The sequence below is a fragment of the Gopherus flavomarginatus genome, unplaced genomic scaffold (assembly GCF_025201925.1).
Source record: "Gopherus flavomarginatus isolate rGopFla2 unplaced genomic scaffold, rGopFla2.mat.asm mat_scaffold_43_arrow_ctg1, whole genome shotgun sequence".
Lineage (NCBI taxonomy): Eukaryota > Metazoa > Chordata > Testudines > Testudinidae > Gopherus > Gopherus flavomarginatus.
Genome location: NW_026115085.1, coordinates 2,364,802 through 2,382,234, shown reverse-complemented (window position 1 = coordinate 2,382,234; position 17,433 = coordinate 2,364,802). Strand labels below are relative to the sequence as shown.

Here is a 17,433-nt window from a genome sequence, read left to right as displayed (position 1 = left end):
CCGTGTCACACTCCACCCCCCCCACCCTCCTCTTTTGAAAAGCACATTGCAGCCACTTGAATGCTGGGATAGCTGCCCATAATGCACCACTCCCAACAGCACTGCAAATGTGGCCATGACAGAGTGCTGGTAGCTGTCAGTGTGTCCACACTGCAGCGCTTTCCCTAAACAGCTGTAGGAAGACAGCTTTAACTCCCAGCGCTGGACAGCTGCAAGTGTAGCCAAACCCTCTCTAAGCCGACCCCTTATGAGAACAGCAGGGACTAGCATGACTAGATGTCCCGATTTTTGGGTCTTTTTCTTATATAGGTGCCTATTAACCCCACCCCCATCCCAATTTTTCACATTTGCTGTCGGATCACCCTAGCAGGGGTTGCACACAGGGCTGCATTAACCTTCAGGTGCTGAGGTTTCCCTCTCTCCATTCCCAGAGCCTGTGATCAGGAAACAGACATCAGGGCTCCCAGGTGCTGCACAGACCATGACTGAGATCAGACCCCATATTATGCAAGGTGCTGTACAAACCCTGGGCAACACTGAGAAACCCAGGAGGTTCCCCTCAATTTCCCTGAGCCTCTGCTGCCCAACTTCTTCTGAATCCCTCTGGCTCACCCCCCCCCACAAAAAAACCCCACCTTTCCAAACAGTCCTTCTTTCCTTGCTCCCTGATTCTGGTTTCACACCCTGGGACAATCTCCTCTCTTTGTCTCTCCCCCTCCAGGTGAAGCAGAAATGGAGGCAACTTCAGCCACTGGAGTCAGCCTCAGCGAGCACTGCAGCCGGCCCCGCGGGAGGGGGGGTGTTTGCAGACACAGGAAGGGAGCAGGGGGTGCTGGGAAGAAGGCGGCAGGAGAACAAAGCTCAGAGACCCAACATGGGGAAATTCCAGGGGGCGGGGCTGTGACACATCCCAGGTGCGGACAGCTCCTGGGGGCGGGGCTCTGGCTCAGCTCGGGGCAGGGCAGCTCCTCGGGGCGGGGCTCCAGCACAGAGCAGGGGAGGGGCAGCTCCTCGGGGCGGGGCTCCAGCACAGAGCAGGGGCAGGGTAGCTCCTGGGGGCGGGGCTCTGGCTCAGCTCAGGGGCGGGGCAGCTCCTGGGGGCGGGGCTCTGGCACATTGTGACCCGGAGCCCGGGCTGAACAGCTGCTTCCTGGTTCTCCACGTGCTGCCAGCAGCGCTGGAGCTGCCCGAGCCAGAGCGGAGCCGCTGTTCTCAGCTGCAGCCAGGATCTGCCCCCGGCCCCGCTGGGATCCAGGTGGGGACAGAGACTGGGGCCCGGGGGTTCCCCTTGGTGTGGCTGGCGGGGGCGGGAGGGGAGAAGCCGGAGCTGCAGGCGGGGGAAGTGCGGTGGGACATTGTGACCCGGAGCCCCCGGGGAATGAGAGGCGCTGGGGGGCAGGAAAGTGACTCTGGCCCAGGGAGCCTGGGAGAAGCCTTGAAGGCGCCTCGGCCCCAGTGGAGCTGCAGGAGGATCCGCCCGCCCGCCCCGCTGGGATGGGGGGGCCGGGGCCCGGCCGTCGTGTGTGGGGGAGGGGCGGACCCCGGGCCCGGCGGGGGGGGGGCGGTGTATTAAATCCCTCCCCATAGCAATGTGCTACTCCCGGGCACTGCGCATGCCCAGTAACAGCCGCTGAAGCCGCTGCCCTTCCCCCTGCCCGGACCAGCCGTAACGTTCCGCCGGGCGCTGGGGGCGGGGCTGGAGCGGGGCGGTGAAGTAACAGGGAGCGTGGGGGGGGCGGGCGCAGAGCAGGAAATTGATGGGCGGGGGGGGGGGGTCAGGCAGCTGGAGGCAGGGTTCGTGGGGGGCTAAAGGGCACAATCCGGGCTGGGGGGAGGAGCAGGAGTTGAGCTCAGGGGGAGGCGCTGGCAGAGCCCCCCCCCTTTGGTGTGAGGGCGGAGGTGTCGAGGGGGGAGGAGAAGCCGGAGTTGCAGGGGGGGGAGGTCACTGGGGTGGGGGTGTAGATCTGTCTCTGTGCAGCCAGGACATTCCCGGGGTGGGAGGGAGGTGAGTTAACTGGATCCTGTCCCTGTTTTTGCCACTTCCTCCCACACACACATTCTCTCAAGATTTCCCCTTTTCTCTCTCATTATCACACGTGGCTATAAAATCCAGGGAGATTCTCCTCCCCCCCCCAATGATCAGCTGTCTAATTGCCTCTGATTTTCCCTTTTCTCTCCATACTTCTCAAAGGTCAATTTAAAATCACTCCGGTGGGGGGTGGATTTTCCCACCCATTTTATCTGCAGCGATTTGTCCTTGTTTGGGTGGGAAATTGTTGCCCTGGGTCATTCCCCGGAACATGGCTCCCACTGGAGTGGGATGGGATGAGGTTCCCGTTCTCTGCCAGGGCAGGGAAGGGAAGGGAGGAGCACATCCCCCATGGAGACTGCCCAGACCCCATTTCCCAATTCCCCTGCGGCCCCCTTCCATTGTCCAGGGAGTCTTCCAGCTCCCCCCCCCGCCCTTAAATCAGCTCCTCAAAGGGCTCTGAGCTGCTCACGTGAATGGTTGCCCCGTGGCCGGGGGGGACCATCACATTCTGTTTATGTATTGGACAGTCATATAAAATCCAGTCCAACAGTCCCCCTTTTCCACTAGTTATTTAATAGCAACATCAAATCCCCTCCGATCTTGGTGGTTTTCTCTCATGTTATCAAATGTCGTTTGTGACAGGGTTCTCTCTGCATGTGTCAAAGATTGATATAAAATACCCCAAACATTTGCCCCACTTCTCTCTAGTTGTTTTATTTCTAATTGAATATGATGGGTTGTTTCCCAATGTGCTAAGATGCAGCCGCCTCTGGGGTGGATCCATGGTGGCTATTATTTGCTAGTGACAGCCCGTGGATCTTTCTTGCCCTCCAGGCCTTCCATTCTCCTGTTAAAGAAGCACTCCCCAGGCTCCCTCTGCCTGTGTGACTGGCCAGCAGGAGGTGGTGTTAACTTTCTAGCCACTTCTCACACTCTGTGAGGTAACACTTGCAGGGGCAGGGAGGGTGTCTGTGTGGGGAGATTGCAGCTGAAGGGGCATTGTGGTAGGGGGAGGCCTCTGGGTGGCTGGGCAGGGGGTACCCTAGTCAGGTTGGTGGGTTGTGGAGGTTTGGGGTTTTCGGGGGTGGTGGTTCTGATGTGCCCATCCCTGAGGCTATGGGTCCTGGAGGTGGGTATCGCTGGGGGCCTGGTGGCTGCAGAACAGTGGGGGTGGGTGTCTCTTGGGGAGGCGGGACAGAGGGTTAGAGGGAGCCTGGTTCTGTGCCAGGGGCTCTGTCTGTGCTTCCCCCGCTGGTTCCTGGTTTTGTTGCCATGCCCAGTGCACAGAGCTGGGGGAGGGGATCCCTGGCACTAGGTGAGGGCATGCCAGGGAAGCAGAGTGATGGGTCGCACTGTAAAGCATCAGGGGGTCACACTGGGCAGAGGAGGGGGTCCCAGGCAAATGTCAGGGTAGATCGTTCTGGAGGGTGGGGAAGTTCCTAGGCAGGCAGTGAGGGACTGAGTTCCCAGTGGGGGGGTGGTCCCTTGAGGGGGTCCCTGGCTGCTGGGGGCTCTTGGTGGGGGGGAACCCTTTGGGATTCCCAACCTGGCAATCATGGTGTGGTGGGGGTTCTCTGGCCGGTGGGGCTTTGAGGGGTATCTGGGGTCCCTGGCCAGGGACTCTGGGGGCTGCGTCCCAGGGAATATCTGATGGGATCCTGGCTGGGGGGTGTCTGGGGCCCCGGGGCGGGGGGGTCTGGGCTCTGGGTACTAGGGGGTGTCTGGGGGCTGCTGCTAACCATGATCCTTCTCTCTGGTCAACTTGTACCAGAGTCCTGGCTCCTAGTCACCAGGTCACCAAGTCCATTCCCCAGTCACGTGCCCTGTCACTGTGATAACTTTCTGTCCACTTAGCAAACACTGTTAGTGTGAATTCACAGAATTTACTTTTCTCCTCTTTTGAAAACTGCAGGAACTTTCGGTTCCGTTTGGAAAATTTTTGCCCCCAGTCCTTGTCCTAGATCTGCGGGGGTGAGGGAGGTGGGAAGGGAGTCAGCACTGCCACACGATGGTCTTTTCCACAGCGTTCTGAACTCATTCTTTCTGAAATCCGGTGTCATTGAGACCGTTGTTAATCCAGAGTCACTGTATGGAAAGACAAGGAGTGATTCCAGATGGACAGTGGGTCAAATGAGATCAGCCATTCTCCCTGTGAGGAGGGGCTCCCATTAGCTGCTCTCCCCAGAGAGCTAAAGGAGGGAAGCTGCTCATACACTCCGTCCCTCTCTGCTCAGGATATTGGGGTTCAGCTTCCTGGGTCAGATGCTGCAGCCTCCATTGTGATCTGGGAGACCAGGCTTGGCAGCTGCTGCTCCCCCAGTGGGGCTCTGTGCTGGGAAGTGACCTTAATTAAAGCTTCTTCTCTGCCCGGCCCAGGGGATGACTTTCTGCAGCTGGTCCTAGCCCCCTAGGGCAGTCCTGGGCCCTGTTACTACTAAATTCTGAGCCAGAGTCTCCAGGTAACTGAAAGACCTCAGGGAATGTCCTAGGGTCTGGCAAGAAAGTGACTCTGCACAAACACCACCACCTCATTTCTCCTCCCATTAGCGGTTGCCAGGAGGAAATCCAGCCATGGGAGAGCAAAGCCCCCAGGAATGGGACTGTCCCAGCCAGAGGGGCAGGGAGAGAGGACAGGGGAAGGAGAGACTGAAAGGGGCAGTGGGAGAAATGAATGTGGGGGAGAGATTTCCAGCTCTCTAGTCCACCCAGACACATGTATTGCTGCATCCTGGGGCAGAACCACTTTCCAGTGAACAAAACAAGGATCAGACAGAGCAAAAGCCAGTTCCTGACTCCATATTCCCCCTGCTGGGGTGTGGCTGCCGTGGGGTCAGTGTCTGAGGGAATCCCCCACAGTGACTCCTTTGGTTCTGCTCTTTTCTAGCCTTGTGTTCAGAGAAGGGGTGAGGGGAGAGAGAAGGGAGGTTAAAAATGTGTCTGTGGACTTAGCCTGGCAGGAGGAGCCAGGTCTAAATTGTAATAAACAGATTGAGCATTTCCCAGCATGACAGAATCTAGGGTGTCTGTCTGCAGGGAAAGGGCCTGGGGGAATTGTGATGTGAAATTAACTAAAACCGGTTCTGAAACGCCCACAACTGCCCTTCTCCCCCAGACAGGCTGCAGAATGTTTTGCTCCAGCTCATCCCAGCCTGGCGTGGGACAGGGAAGAGAAATGGCTGCAGTGGAGTCAGTCCAGGTAGAGATTATCGGGGGGTTGCTGGTGGGTTCCTGCTGGAGGAAAGGGAGAGCAAATACACCAGAGGTGGGAAGGTTTGCAGAGTCTGGTTTGGAGGTTGGAGCGGGGCAGGAAATTCACAGCGTGGGGAAAGGAGGAGGCCAGGGTGTGGCAGACCTGCTGGGAGTTATTTACTAAGTGGCCTAGATTCTAGGAACAGACCCAGGAGGTTTGGAGGTGGAAATGCCCTAATTTGTGAAGAGAGAAAATAACCCACCTACATGGAGCTAGTCAAACTGACCAGACTCCTAGTGCTGGAGCCTGACCTCATTAACCATCAGCTGCTGTGAGATATAAAGGGGACACCCATGAGTCAGGCTTATTGGAGCTGCCTCTCCCTTCATATCCCACTCCTCACAATGAGGAGGGTGTTGGGCATCCTACCAGCGAGCTCTCCCTGGACCCTGCTAGGGGCTCCATCTCCTGTATCAGTCAGTGGCTAGTAGGGGGGTGATGGATATGCTGGGAGAGATAAGGGGCTCTCTCTTCATCCCCTCACCCTGGCATTTGCTGGATACTCTGAGCCAGGTCGAGGTGGGACTCTCCTGACTATGATCCACCCAGAGCTTCCATTTGATTCACTCTTCTCTGCCACAAATAGTGGGGCTGTGAGTGGGGCAGCAAGTCCTTAGTGTTGGACTCTTACTCTTTCAGGGGCTGGTGACCTTCAAGGAGATGGCTATGTATTTCACCAGGGAAGAGTGGGCTCTGCTGGACCCCACTCAGAGAGCCCTCTACTGGGATGTCATGCAGGAGAACTATGAGACTGTGACCTCGCTGGGTAAGGGTTCCTGTCCCTTCTGTTCTTGGAAGGGGAAATGAAGAGTGAAGGTTCACGCCACCCCCACAATGCCATCTGTACCCTGTCCTGTTTCAGCATCACCCCAATAGGCCAGTGACACACATAATACCAGAGACCCTCCTCTGCTGCAGAACACTTTGGGAACAGAGCACAGGAGCCGTATTGCACAGTGTCAAATATCTCCTGTTTGCTCAAGTGAAACTGGGGGTTAGGTCTGGCATAACTGTCCCATACCCCTAATCATGTTTGTTGCCGTTTTCTGAACCTTTTCCAATTCCAATATTTCTATTTTTGAGATGGGGTGACATGTGCATGCAGTATTCAAGATGTGGGTGTATCATGGATTTATTTGCTGTTTTTACAAATATGATCTATGAGATATTCTGTCATATCTATCACTTTCTTAATTATTTCCTACATTGTTCACTTTTTTTCACTGCTGCTGCACATTGAGTGGATGTTTTCAGAGAACTATCCACAGTGACTCCAAGATCACTCTCTTGAGTGGAAACAACTAATTTAGACCCCATCATTTTGTATGTATAGTTGGGATTGTGTTTTCCAATGGGACTGCACTATGTGCTATCCTGTCATCTAGTACTGCTAAGATCCTGGATTCAGTAATATCCCTGCCCTTCCTGTTCCCTTTCTCCACCGAACCCCGCCAGCCCATGCTTCCTGTTCCCAGCTTCCCCAGGATTCTCGCACTGTCTCTGAACCTCTCTGTCAGCAAGAAGCAGTGCCAGGGACACTTGCCCTCTGTCTGGAGTCTTCGATTTCTGGGACATGGATTTACTTTCTCTGTGTTGTAAGAGGCTCTGTCATAATGAGTGTCTGTGATGTTACCCAGAGTACAATCTGGACTGTTAAATAGCTGTACCTCAGTCCTCCAGCATGGGGTGCCTTTTCCACTGTTTTCCCGCGAGAACAGCCCCTCTTGGCCAATTAACACACAGTCTCCAGCATGTAACTCACTCCCAGCTACACAGTATTGAGTGCTGCTAGACAGCCACTCATGAATTACACCTCAGGAGAAAACCAGCAAATTCTCAAGTGCCCAACTTTCCCCCAGAAATGTGCATCTTGCACTGTCCAGCACGCTACTGAACGACCCAAGCTCATATGAAGTCTGTCATTTCATCAGCGGAAAATGACATGCACCAGCTTGTTATCCCAAACAGAGTTTCCAACACACTTCAATCCACACATACTGGTTAGATGAACAATAAACCAAGATTGTTAACTACCAAAAACTAAAACTAGGCCCAGTCCATGAAAGGGGCACTCCCAGGAGAGACTGTACAAAGGCTGGAACATGAAACACCTTTGTAAACCTGAGACAGCTGCCTTGGGGACAATGACAGGGAGAATCCCCCAAAGTGACTCCTTTGTTTCTGCTCTTCTCTGGCCTCCGATTGTTCCTTCCAACGTGGAGTACTTTGCACTTGTCTCTACTGAATTTGATCCTATTTACTTCAGATCATTTCTCCCGTTTGTCCAGATCATTTTGAATTTTAATCCAATCCTCCAAAGCACTTACAACCCCTCCCAGCTTGGTGTTGTCCGCAAACTTGATACGTGTAAGAGAGAGACTGTTACTGGGAGGGTTTCCCCATGTGTCAGAGGGTTACACCCTGGTGGGAGGGGGCTAGGCCTGTACTGGAATAAGGTCACTCTGTGCTTCACAGTGTGCTAGAACCTAGAATGTGCATTAGCAGGGGAAAAGCTGGGGGGAATCGGCTTGTGGAATGGACAAAAGCCTAGTCTGAATTCTCACACCTTGCCCTTTTCACCCCGGCAGGCCAGAGAATAACATCCATGTTTCGCTGCAGATCATCTCGTCCTCCCAGGGGCAAGGAAATGGCTGCAATGGAGCTGGCTCAGGTAAGAGATTATCAGGGTGGCGGGCTCTGCTTGGAGGTTGAGGAGCAGTAAATGCATAAGAGGGTGGGAATTGCTAGAGGTGGTGGGAAGCAGGAAATATCTCGGGTGGAGAAAGGGAGGGGACAGCATGTGACAAACCTGCTGAGACTTGTGTAGTGTAGGGCGTGATGGGTTGTCACCCCCAGGAGGCAGTTTGTGGAGCTTCTGGGAACTGCTGTGTCCTCTAACCCTCACGCTGGGCTGGCCCTTCTCACACTGCTTTGCTGGAGATTTCGCCAGCCTCTCCAGGGCCTGTTATCACCCAACACAACAGCAGGTGGCGCCATGCAGCCAACTAAGCTACCTGAGTGCGTTACCTAAGCCACTCAAGGACAGATAGAAGACAAGAGCCAATTTCCCACTCCCCAACCTTGCACACTTGCTGTAGTATAAATCCAGAATGATACCATCTTATAGTGCACAGGGATCTCTATAATACAAGCTCATTAATGTAGTTCCCCTTCCCCTCGATATGGGACAGATGTGCACAACAAGCTGAGATTTTCCCCAGACACTTCACTCAAAATACGCTGGTTAAGATAAAGCATCAAACAAGTTTATTAACTGCAGAAAGATAGATTAAGTGATTATAAGTGATAACAAACAGATCAAAGCAGATTATTTAGCAAATAACCAAAACTCAGACTAAGCCTAACATACTAGATGGATAGAATTTGAATTAGCAATTTCTCACCCTGACTGATGGTACAAGCAGTCCCCCAAGTTTCCATACACAAGCTAGAAATCTCTTGATCCTGGGAGCAGCACTTCCCCCACATCCGTTTTTGTTTCTCAGGTGTTTCCAGAAGTTCTCTTGTGTGGAGAATGAGGCCAAGAGATGATGTCACACCCCACCTTATGTAGCTTTTCCATATGGTGGGAACCTTTTGTTCCAAACTCAGTTCCTAGTCCAGTTTGTGGAAAAATACAGGTACTAAAATGGAGTTTAGTGTCATGTGGTCTGGTCACAGGCCCTGCTGAGTCATAGTAGCCATGACTCATAGGCTGGCTGAAACATTCACAGGAAGGCTAAGCTCTTCCACAGTCCATTGTCTTTGTTGAGCCATCAGCACTGTCTGGCTTCTTCATTGTTGTACCTGAAAGGCTCATTGTGGGTGTTACCCAGAGTAAGCACATTTGAAATACAGATACAGAGTCAATATCCATAACTTCAGATACGAACATGATATGTGCACACAAATAGGATAATCATATTCAGCAAATCAGAACTTTTCCAGTGACACCACACATGATGCATCTTCTACAAAATAGATCATAATTATGTCCTAATCATATTATAATCATACCACTATGATGAATATGGGGGTGTAGTGTCAGATAGGTCCTAATTTCAAGGCACAGGAGTTGGGAATGGAACTTCCCCTCTTTGTGGAACAGGAAATAACCCTCCAGCCAGGGCTGGGACAACTTCCTAGACTCTCAGCGATGGAGCCTGAATCTACTGACATTTCATTAATTACCACCAACCCCAATCTTTGTGGCAACTGTAAACTTTATCAGTGATGATTTTGTACTCTCTTCTAAGTCATGGATAAGAATGTTAAATAGCACAGGGCCAAGAACCAATCCCTGCAGGAACCTGCTAGAAAGAAATCCACTCGATCATGGTTCCCCATTTACTATCAGAGTTTTTAATCTATTTAATGTATGCCGTGTTTATTTTGTATCATTCTAGTTTTTTTTAGTAAAAATATTGTGCTAATCAAGTCATGTCCCTTACGGAAGTTTAGGTATATTACATCAATACTATTAGCTGCAACCAAACTTTTGATCTCATCCAATAAGGATATCCCGTTAGTTTGATAGGCTCTATTTTCTCTAAACCTTTGTTAATGGGCACTACAATTCTGACCTTCTAACTTCTATTCTTTATGATTGACTTCCCCTTTCTTCCATATATTTTATTTGGAGAGTGCTTGGATTCCTACCAGGGAGCCACTATCAGGGTCCAGAGACAGCCCCATCTCCTATATTAAGCTCTGGCTAGTAGCTATGTGATAAATGTGAAGACCCTGCTTCTGTCTGCCAGATGGGAGACACAAAGGTTCTCTCTTTCTACCCTCTGATGCCTCCTGGCTGCTGTAAGCAAGGTGGGGTGGGACTCTGTTAACATGTGCCTCCCGGAGCTTCCATTTCCCTGGTGCTGCTGTTCCGTGAATAGTGGGGTTGTGAGTGGGTCAGCAGGTACTGAGTATTGGACTCCTGCTCTTTCAGGGGCCGGTGACCTTCGAGGAGGTGGCTGTGTATTTCTCCAGGGAAGAGGGGACTCTGCTGGACCCCACTCAGAGAGCCCTCTACAGAGATGTCATGCAGGGGAACTATGAGACGATGGTCTTGCTGGGTAAGGATTCCTGTCCCTTCTGTTCTTGGAAGGGGAAATGAAGAGTGAAGGTTCATGCCACCCCCACGATGCCATCTGTACCCTGTCCTGTTTCAGCATCACCCCAATAGGCCAGTAACATACATACTACCAGAGACCCTCCTCTGCTGCAGAACACTTTGGGAACAGAGCACAGGAGCAGCATCACACAATGTCAAATATCTCCTCTTTACTCAAGTAAAACTGGGGTTAGGTCCAGCATAATGAACAGAAGCTTCCTACCCCCAGCCTTCTCTCAAACCCTGAGCCTTCTCTACCCAAACCAGAATGTGCTTGGGGTGTAACAAGCAGGCGGCTGGAGTCAGAGCTGCCAGTCCAGGGTTACTTATCATACAGACACTCAGTGCGTCCTTGAACGCTGGCTGGGAGTATCCAGACAGGGGAGCTCCAGCAGCAGAACACTGAATCTCACCCAGGATTACAGATGACACAACTCCTCGCCGATCTGGATTGCACCCCAGCATGTGAAAATGGCCTAGGTTGGTAGTGACATTTCTTGAGACATGGAGAGTCTTGCTCCCATATCACCAGGTGTAATAAAAATAACAGGAAAGGCCAAATATGGAAAACTGATTGTTCAGCTTGCTTTTGACCTGCATCATATTTTGCAATATATTCCAAATAAGGAAATTAACGTGCAACGTATGTGTCATTGTTTGTGGTTTTAAACTGTAAAAGGCTTGTGTGATTTTTAGCTCAGGAACAGTATTCCAATAGCTGTCGCCCCCTGCGTGCTTGTAACCAAGAAAAGAGCCTCAGGCTGAGCTGATTCAAATATTAATCCTGTGGTCGTTTTCCACAACAGCCTCAATAGGTCCCTGTGATGGAATGTAAGGCTACATCTAGACTACCCACCGTATCGGCGGGTTAAAATCGATTGCTCGGGGATCGATATATGGCGTCTCATCTAGACGCCATATATCGATCTCCGAGCGCGCTTATATCGATTCCGGAACAACACCAACCCCAACGGAGTTGCTGATTTGACAGGGGAGCCGCGGACATCGATCCCGCGCGGTGAGGATGGGTGAGTAATCCGATCTTAGATATTCGACTTCAGTTACGTTATTCACGTAGCTGAATTTGCGTATCTAAGATCGATTTCCCCCCGTAGTGTAGACCAGCCCTTAATGTCTTCACACCTTCCCCCTGCAGGAGAATGGCTGTTTGACCAGCTGTTTGCCTTGCTGTCTCTGAGGAACTGGTCTGTGGGTGTTCCCCAGAACTGTAACTTTTTCAGTAATATCATACTGTAAAATCTCACAATTTTACATACAGTGTTACTACACATTTTAACAGGAGGATAATATTCAGTAGGTTATGCGTTTTCTAATGATACCTCACAAGCCATTTTCCACTAGCAGGGTCTTCTCTGTTCACAGAATTTCTGATAGTTTGATGTCTGCTGGCACTGGATATCACTATTTTGGCATCTCTCTCTCTGTCTCAGTGAGCACCCGCTGTGGTTGTTGAAAGTCTGTGATGGGATCTATGGGATGCAACTGAACAGTGGGACCCCTGAGCCCTTTGTCCCACCACCTGGGCTCCCTCTCACACATGTGATGCTGAGACAAGCTGTGAATCTCTGGCAGATATTGCACTTACACAGACATCCGTAGGTAGGGACACAGCCAACTGAATTACATGAATGCTTCTGCAGCCACTCATAACACTAATGATAGAAAGTCGCCCCCCCTACAGCTCTGCAGCCTTGCACCCCTGGATCATACCATCTTGCCTTAATCAGAAGCCTGATCAGTGTGAGTTTATTACACAGGGTCCACCCCTCCCTCACTGTGAATAGTACATGAACCAGCCTTGTAATGGAGCTGAGATTTCCCAAGAACTTCAAGCAAAATACACCAGTTTAAGTAGAGCATAAAACAGATTTATTAACTACAGAAAGATGGAGTTTTAAGGATTATAAGTGGTAGGAATAAAAGATCAAAGTAAATTACCATGGAAATTAAAGATAAATTCACAATCTAAACTTTACACCTTATTACACTAGGGCGTAGTTCAGTTATGCACACAGGAAGGCTTAATGCTCGAGCTGCTGCACATGCTGGGCAGGCTTAAGGTCGGGCTCCCCATGGCAGGAGAGAAGAAGACTCGGCCCCTGGAGGGGCAGGCTGGGGCTTCCTGGATCCCATTTGCTCACAGCCAGCGCCCTGCCCCCACTCCCAAGTCATCCATGGCGCCCCCAGGTCGGCCAGAATGGAGCAGCAGTTTTCACTGCACTACGTCCACTTATGGCTTACAGGCAACTCCCAGACTCACCACAGTCCACCATCTCGGCCAGAAAGGAGCCCACTCAGCCTCACCATTGCTGCTTTTCCTTCCCCCCAGAACCCCGCTTCTCCTGGGCTGCAAGTAGCCATCCCTGGGATGCCAACAGGCAGCCACAGGGGTCTGTCTCTCAGCAGCCAACCGCACCTCCATGGGTTCAGCCCTCAGAAGGGCAGGTGGGGGTTTCCTGGATCCCAGTTGCTCACAGCCAGCCCAGCCTCCACCTCTGAAACCATCAGTCATGCCCCCAGGTTGGCCACAAAGGAGCCGCCATTCTCCACTTGGACTCAGCTTTGCTTGTTTTCCTTTCACCCAGAACCTCCCTTCTTCTCCTGGGCTGCAAGTAGCCACTCCTGGGAAGCCAAGAGGCAGGCACAGGATTCTACCTCCCAGCAGCCAACCACACCTCCCCAGGCATTGCAGAATGAAGGGTGGTGCTCTACTAACCCCACTTAGCCGCACAGCTTCTTCCCTGCCTTCCTCAGCTCAACTTTCCTCTATTGCCCCATTCCTGCCTCACTTCCTCCTTTGGCCAGTCACGCAAAGGAGCCCAGCAGGAAGTGAGAGCCTCTATAGGCCAACCTCCAAGAGCAGAGGTGGCCAAGCCACAAGCCTCCAAATGGTGACTGGCCTAACTACTCTAGGTTCTCCAGCCTGACACCAAGGTGCTTTCTCCACTGCTGTCAGCATCCTCTGTCATGCAGGGGTTGGAGTTATCCCAGGGACAGGCCAATAGGAGGAGTGCCCTTTCTGAATAACAAGGGGATCTGGGAAAAGGAAGCCAGCATGTTTCTGCCTGGTTTTGAACCAGGGACCTTTTGCGGGTTAGGCAAATGTGATAACCACTACACTACAGAAACTCCACCTACTGGGTTGTTGCTCACTCTGGCACAGACCGATGGACAAATCTAGAGAATGTGGTGGTAGCCCCTCGATAGGTCAGCTGGCAGGGCAGAGGACTGGAGCCAGCACTCAGGAAGTCGTCCTTACCTCGCCCGTGTGACTCCAGCTTGAGGGAGAGCTTCTTTTTCTTCTCCTTGCTGACAAAGAGCAAGAGAAGAATGAAAGGTCAGGTGGGCCAACTCGGTGCAGAAGCCCATGCTGTCTTTTCCTGCTGCATAGCCTGAAATGAGGGACTCGTGGCAGTTAAAGGAACTGCTGCACTCTCAGAAAACATCCCGCCCGTGCATAAAGGAGGATAGAAGAGCCTGTTAGTCTAGCACGCTCCCAGCTGAACTCTTTCAGCAGCTGCTAGGTTTCTTTTTGGCCTGTTACTTTTCTGTCTGGGATGTTGTTGTCAGCTGTGGCACAGAAAAAGGACGTCATTGCGAGCTGCCCATGAAGATAAGATTAACTTTTGCCTTCCTTGCTCGGCTTTACTTGCTTCCTCACCCTATTCCTGCCTTAGTTCCTGTGTTACCTGAAGGCAACGGGGGCCCAGCAGTACGAAGAGGAAGTTAGACAGCTAGACCCTGGTGGCAAAAGTTCTACCACCGCTTGCCACCCCACTCTCTTCTCCCAGCTTCACATATTGACCGCCAGGGACTTGGTGCCCAGCAGCGCAACGGAAGGCAGTGGACAGAGCCACCCTCGCCTTGAAGCTCTGGCTCATTAAACCGTATCTTCAGTCGCTGATGGCCAATGAGAGACCAACAGCGCTTGCCATTTTAGCACTTGAAAATGCCATTGGTCAGTCACTGGATCTCTTTAATGCTGTTACATAACAAATGAAAATAGAATCTCAGTGTGACATTCTGTACCTTTGGGGGAGTGTGCTGTAACCCCCATATTCCTCATTTTCATATAATCGTGATCTTATATACAGAGCATGCCTTGTAAGGTATCAGGGGAAAGGATATGATCTGCTGAAAGTCATTTCTCTACCCATAGATGTTTACCATTCATGCATATGAAGTTATGAGAATTGTGCAGTGTGGTTATCACTATGCTGTAAGGTGGGGGAGTCAGCCAAATATTAGCTCCCCAGTGACAACAGCAAGGAAAGTAACCAACACCCGGACAGGGTGTCAAACAACCCATCAACAGCCATTGTTCAGCAAGGGAGCTACAGTGCAATCACTTACCTGCAAGAGGACACCCCAGGGGAATTGCTCAGACTTGCTTGGAGAGACGCAGTGATGCTCACCTGACTCTGAAGGGGGAGCAAAGCCAAGAGGGAAGAAAGGACATGATAAAAGCAGAGACATTTGCCATGCTTTGTCTCTCTCGTCCACCTACATCTACAGACACCCCCACACCAAGCAACTGAAGCGCTGACGAAAGGGGAGAGCCTGGCTGAAAAGCCACCAGCCGGCCTGTGGTGAGAAGCATCTAAGTTTGTAAGGGCATTGAAAGGGTTAAGATCAGCTTAGAGTGCATTTTGCTTTTATTTCACAAAAACAACGAGGAGTCCGGTGACACCTTAAGAACTAACAGATTTATTTGGACACAAGCATTCGTGGGTAAAAAGCCCTCTTCTTCAGATGCATGGAGTGAAAATTGCAGATAGAGGCATAAATATATATTGGAACATGATGTAAAGGGAGTTACCATACAAGGGGAGAACCAGTGTTGAAGGCTAATTCAGTCAGGGTGGATGTGGCTCTCTCCAAGTAATTGACAGGGAGGTGTCAATACCAAGAGAGGGAAAATTGCTTTTGTAGTGAGCCAGTCACCCCCAGTCCCTCTTCAAGCTCAAATTAATGGTGTTAAGTTTGCAGATCAGTTGTAACTCTGCAATTTCTCTTTGAAGTCTGTTTTTGAAGTTTTTTGAATGGCTTCTTTTAAATGGCTACTTTGAATGGCTACGTTTAATTGTGTTATTGAATATGAACATGTAAACGTGTTATGGAAGTCCCATGTGGTCTAGTGGTTAGGATTCTTGGCTTTCACCCAGACAGCCTGGGTTCAATTCCCCACACAGGAACAATGCAGAGCTTCTCCTTGGAGGGGAGACAGGAAACAAAAAGAATGGGAAGGGATCCTGCCAGCAGCAGAGCTGGATAGAGTTGGGAGCAGTACTGGATTTGACATGGTGCCATAGTGCTAGGCCCAAGCTCTGAAGGGACCTGTAACAGTAACTTCCTCCCCTCTGCAGAAAGGGAGCCTCAGAGCAGCCTGGATTCAGTAGGGGAGCTGAGACCCCATAGGGCCCTGGGAGCTGTAGTTCCTTGACCAGCTCCCTGCCTTGGAGCAGAGAAGGAACATTTCCCAGCATTCCCTTGGCTGCTATCAACAGGAAAGGGAGGGGGGAAGCTGTGAGACTCCATGCGCTGCAGCTTGCTGTGGCTGGGGGGCTGGCTGGCTGCTAGAAGGGGGTGCCACCTGTGAATAGGGAAGAGGTGTGACCAAGGAGTAGAAGGCTTTGGCCCAGGTAGCACCCTCAGAAGACTTCCCCAGACAGGCTTAGGGATGCTGGTGTGACCTCGCCTGGCAGCCCCCAAAGATGGAACTGGGTGGACTAACTGGACAGGGCCCCTCTCTATCTGAAGCTGGGCAAGGGAGGTATGTGGATCCCACCAGAAGGTAAAATGGTAAGTAAGGAAGGGGAGGCTCTACTGGACCTGGACAGCTTCAGATACAGGACAGGAGGATTTCCACTTCTGAGCCATGAAAATAGAAATTGACTTTTCCTTTCCAGATGTATCTAATATTCATAAAGGGAATCTAGCCCCTGCCTTCCAGATCTGAACACCTCAAAATCAGGAGTGCTCAAGCTCAATTTGGGCAGCTGTTACTTCATTTCTCCCAAATCAAATATGCTGATCCACTGTCATTTACTGTAGAAAAAGTAGGAGAAAATTGAGCAACAAACGTTGGGGTCTTCACAGTGCTAACGAGGGCTGGAATTGCTATTTTCAACAGCCATTACACTTTTTTTTTTAGTTTTGTTTGTTTAAAAGGAAGACAGTGATATTGCACTGGCAAATTCCCCATAGAAACAAAGAATGGAACAAAAGAATAATAAAGGCACCTCAACTTTCCTCATTTATGTAGGACGGTCTTATTAGATGGATCCAGACATCTTCCAATCACAGAAGCTGATAATTGTTCCACTTTACTGCAGTTCTGTAACCATGCAGGAACCTAGAGGAGGAAAGTGCCTAACTCCAGAGTCTGCAGCTGCCTAGGGCCAGTGCTGAGGATTTAGAGTCCCTAGTGCTGCCCTTGCAAGGTTCAAGCATGCTCAGCCTTGGCATTGCCTCCGCTCCTGCGGCTAGTAGCTGCAGCTGTCTAAGGCTGGCCTCTGGCAGTTGCCCCATGGCTGTAGCTAGAGAAACTACAAGTGGCTCTATGACTCCTGGGGCCATTAAGCTAGAGCACCTAAAGACACTGGAGTTAACCTCAAGGAACAGAGGTCACCAGTAGGAAAGGAATGTCGGGGGAGCAGGGAAGGCGGGAGGAGGTCAGGCTTGCAGAGGGAGCTTCCAGCTGGTTGGGAGCATGTCCAAAGTAGAAAGGAAACAAGTATGGGGAGAGGTGGTGGTGACCAGGTAGCAGACTAGCACGTAGATGGGAGCAGAGGGAGAGATGCTGGTGTCTTCAGATTCCCAAGGGCTAAGTCCTCACTGTGGGGAAATGGTGTTTGCAGGTGGCTTGCTCACATGGCAGGATGGGGGCTGAGGGAGGGATCTGTCAGAACTGATCAGGTGTCTGCTGGCTTTAGGACTTTGAGCTGAGACTAGGACCACATGCAGTGACTGGTGACATGGGGGGGTACTGGAGACATGGCTAGAGAAGGTCTGAATGAG

General features: G+C 51.3%; 1 long non-coding RNA gene and 1 other non-coding gene across 2 annotated transcripts; one reads left to right on the top strand and one right to left on the bottom strand.

The window, feature by feature from the left end:
• Positions 1–1,135: 1,135 nt before the first annotated feature.
• Positions 1,136–6,129, top strand: LOC127042436 (uncharacterized). Its single transcript, XR_007771946.1, has 3 exons — positions 1,136–1,255; positions 5,145–5,228; positions 5,922–6,129. It is a non-coding gene; the product is annotated as an uncharacterized LOC127042436 (long non-coding RNA).
• A 7,340-nt stretch (positions 6,130–13,469) lies between these two features.
• Positions 13,470–13,542, bottom strand: TRNAV-AAC (transfer RNA valine (anticodon AAC)). The gene has a single exon. It is a non-coding gene; the product is annotated as a tRNA-Val (tRNA).
• Positions 13,543–17,433: the final 3,891 nt, after the last annotated feature.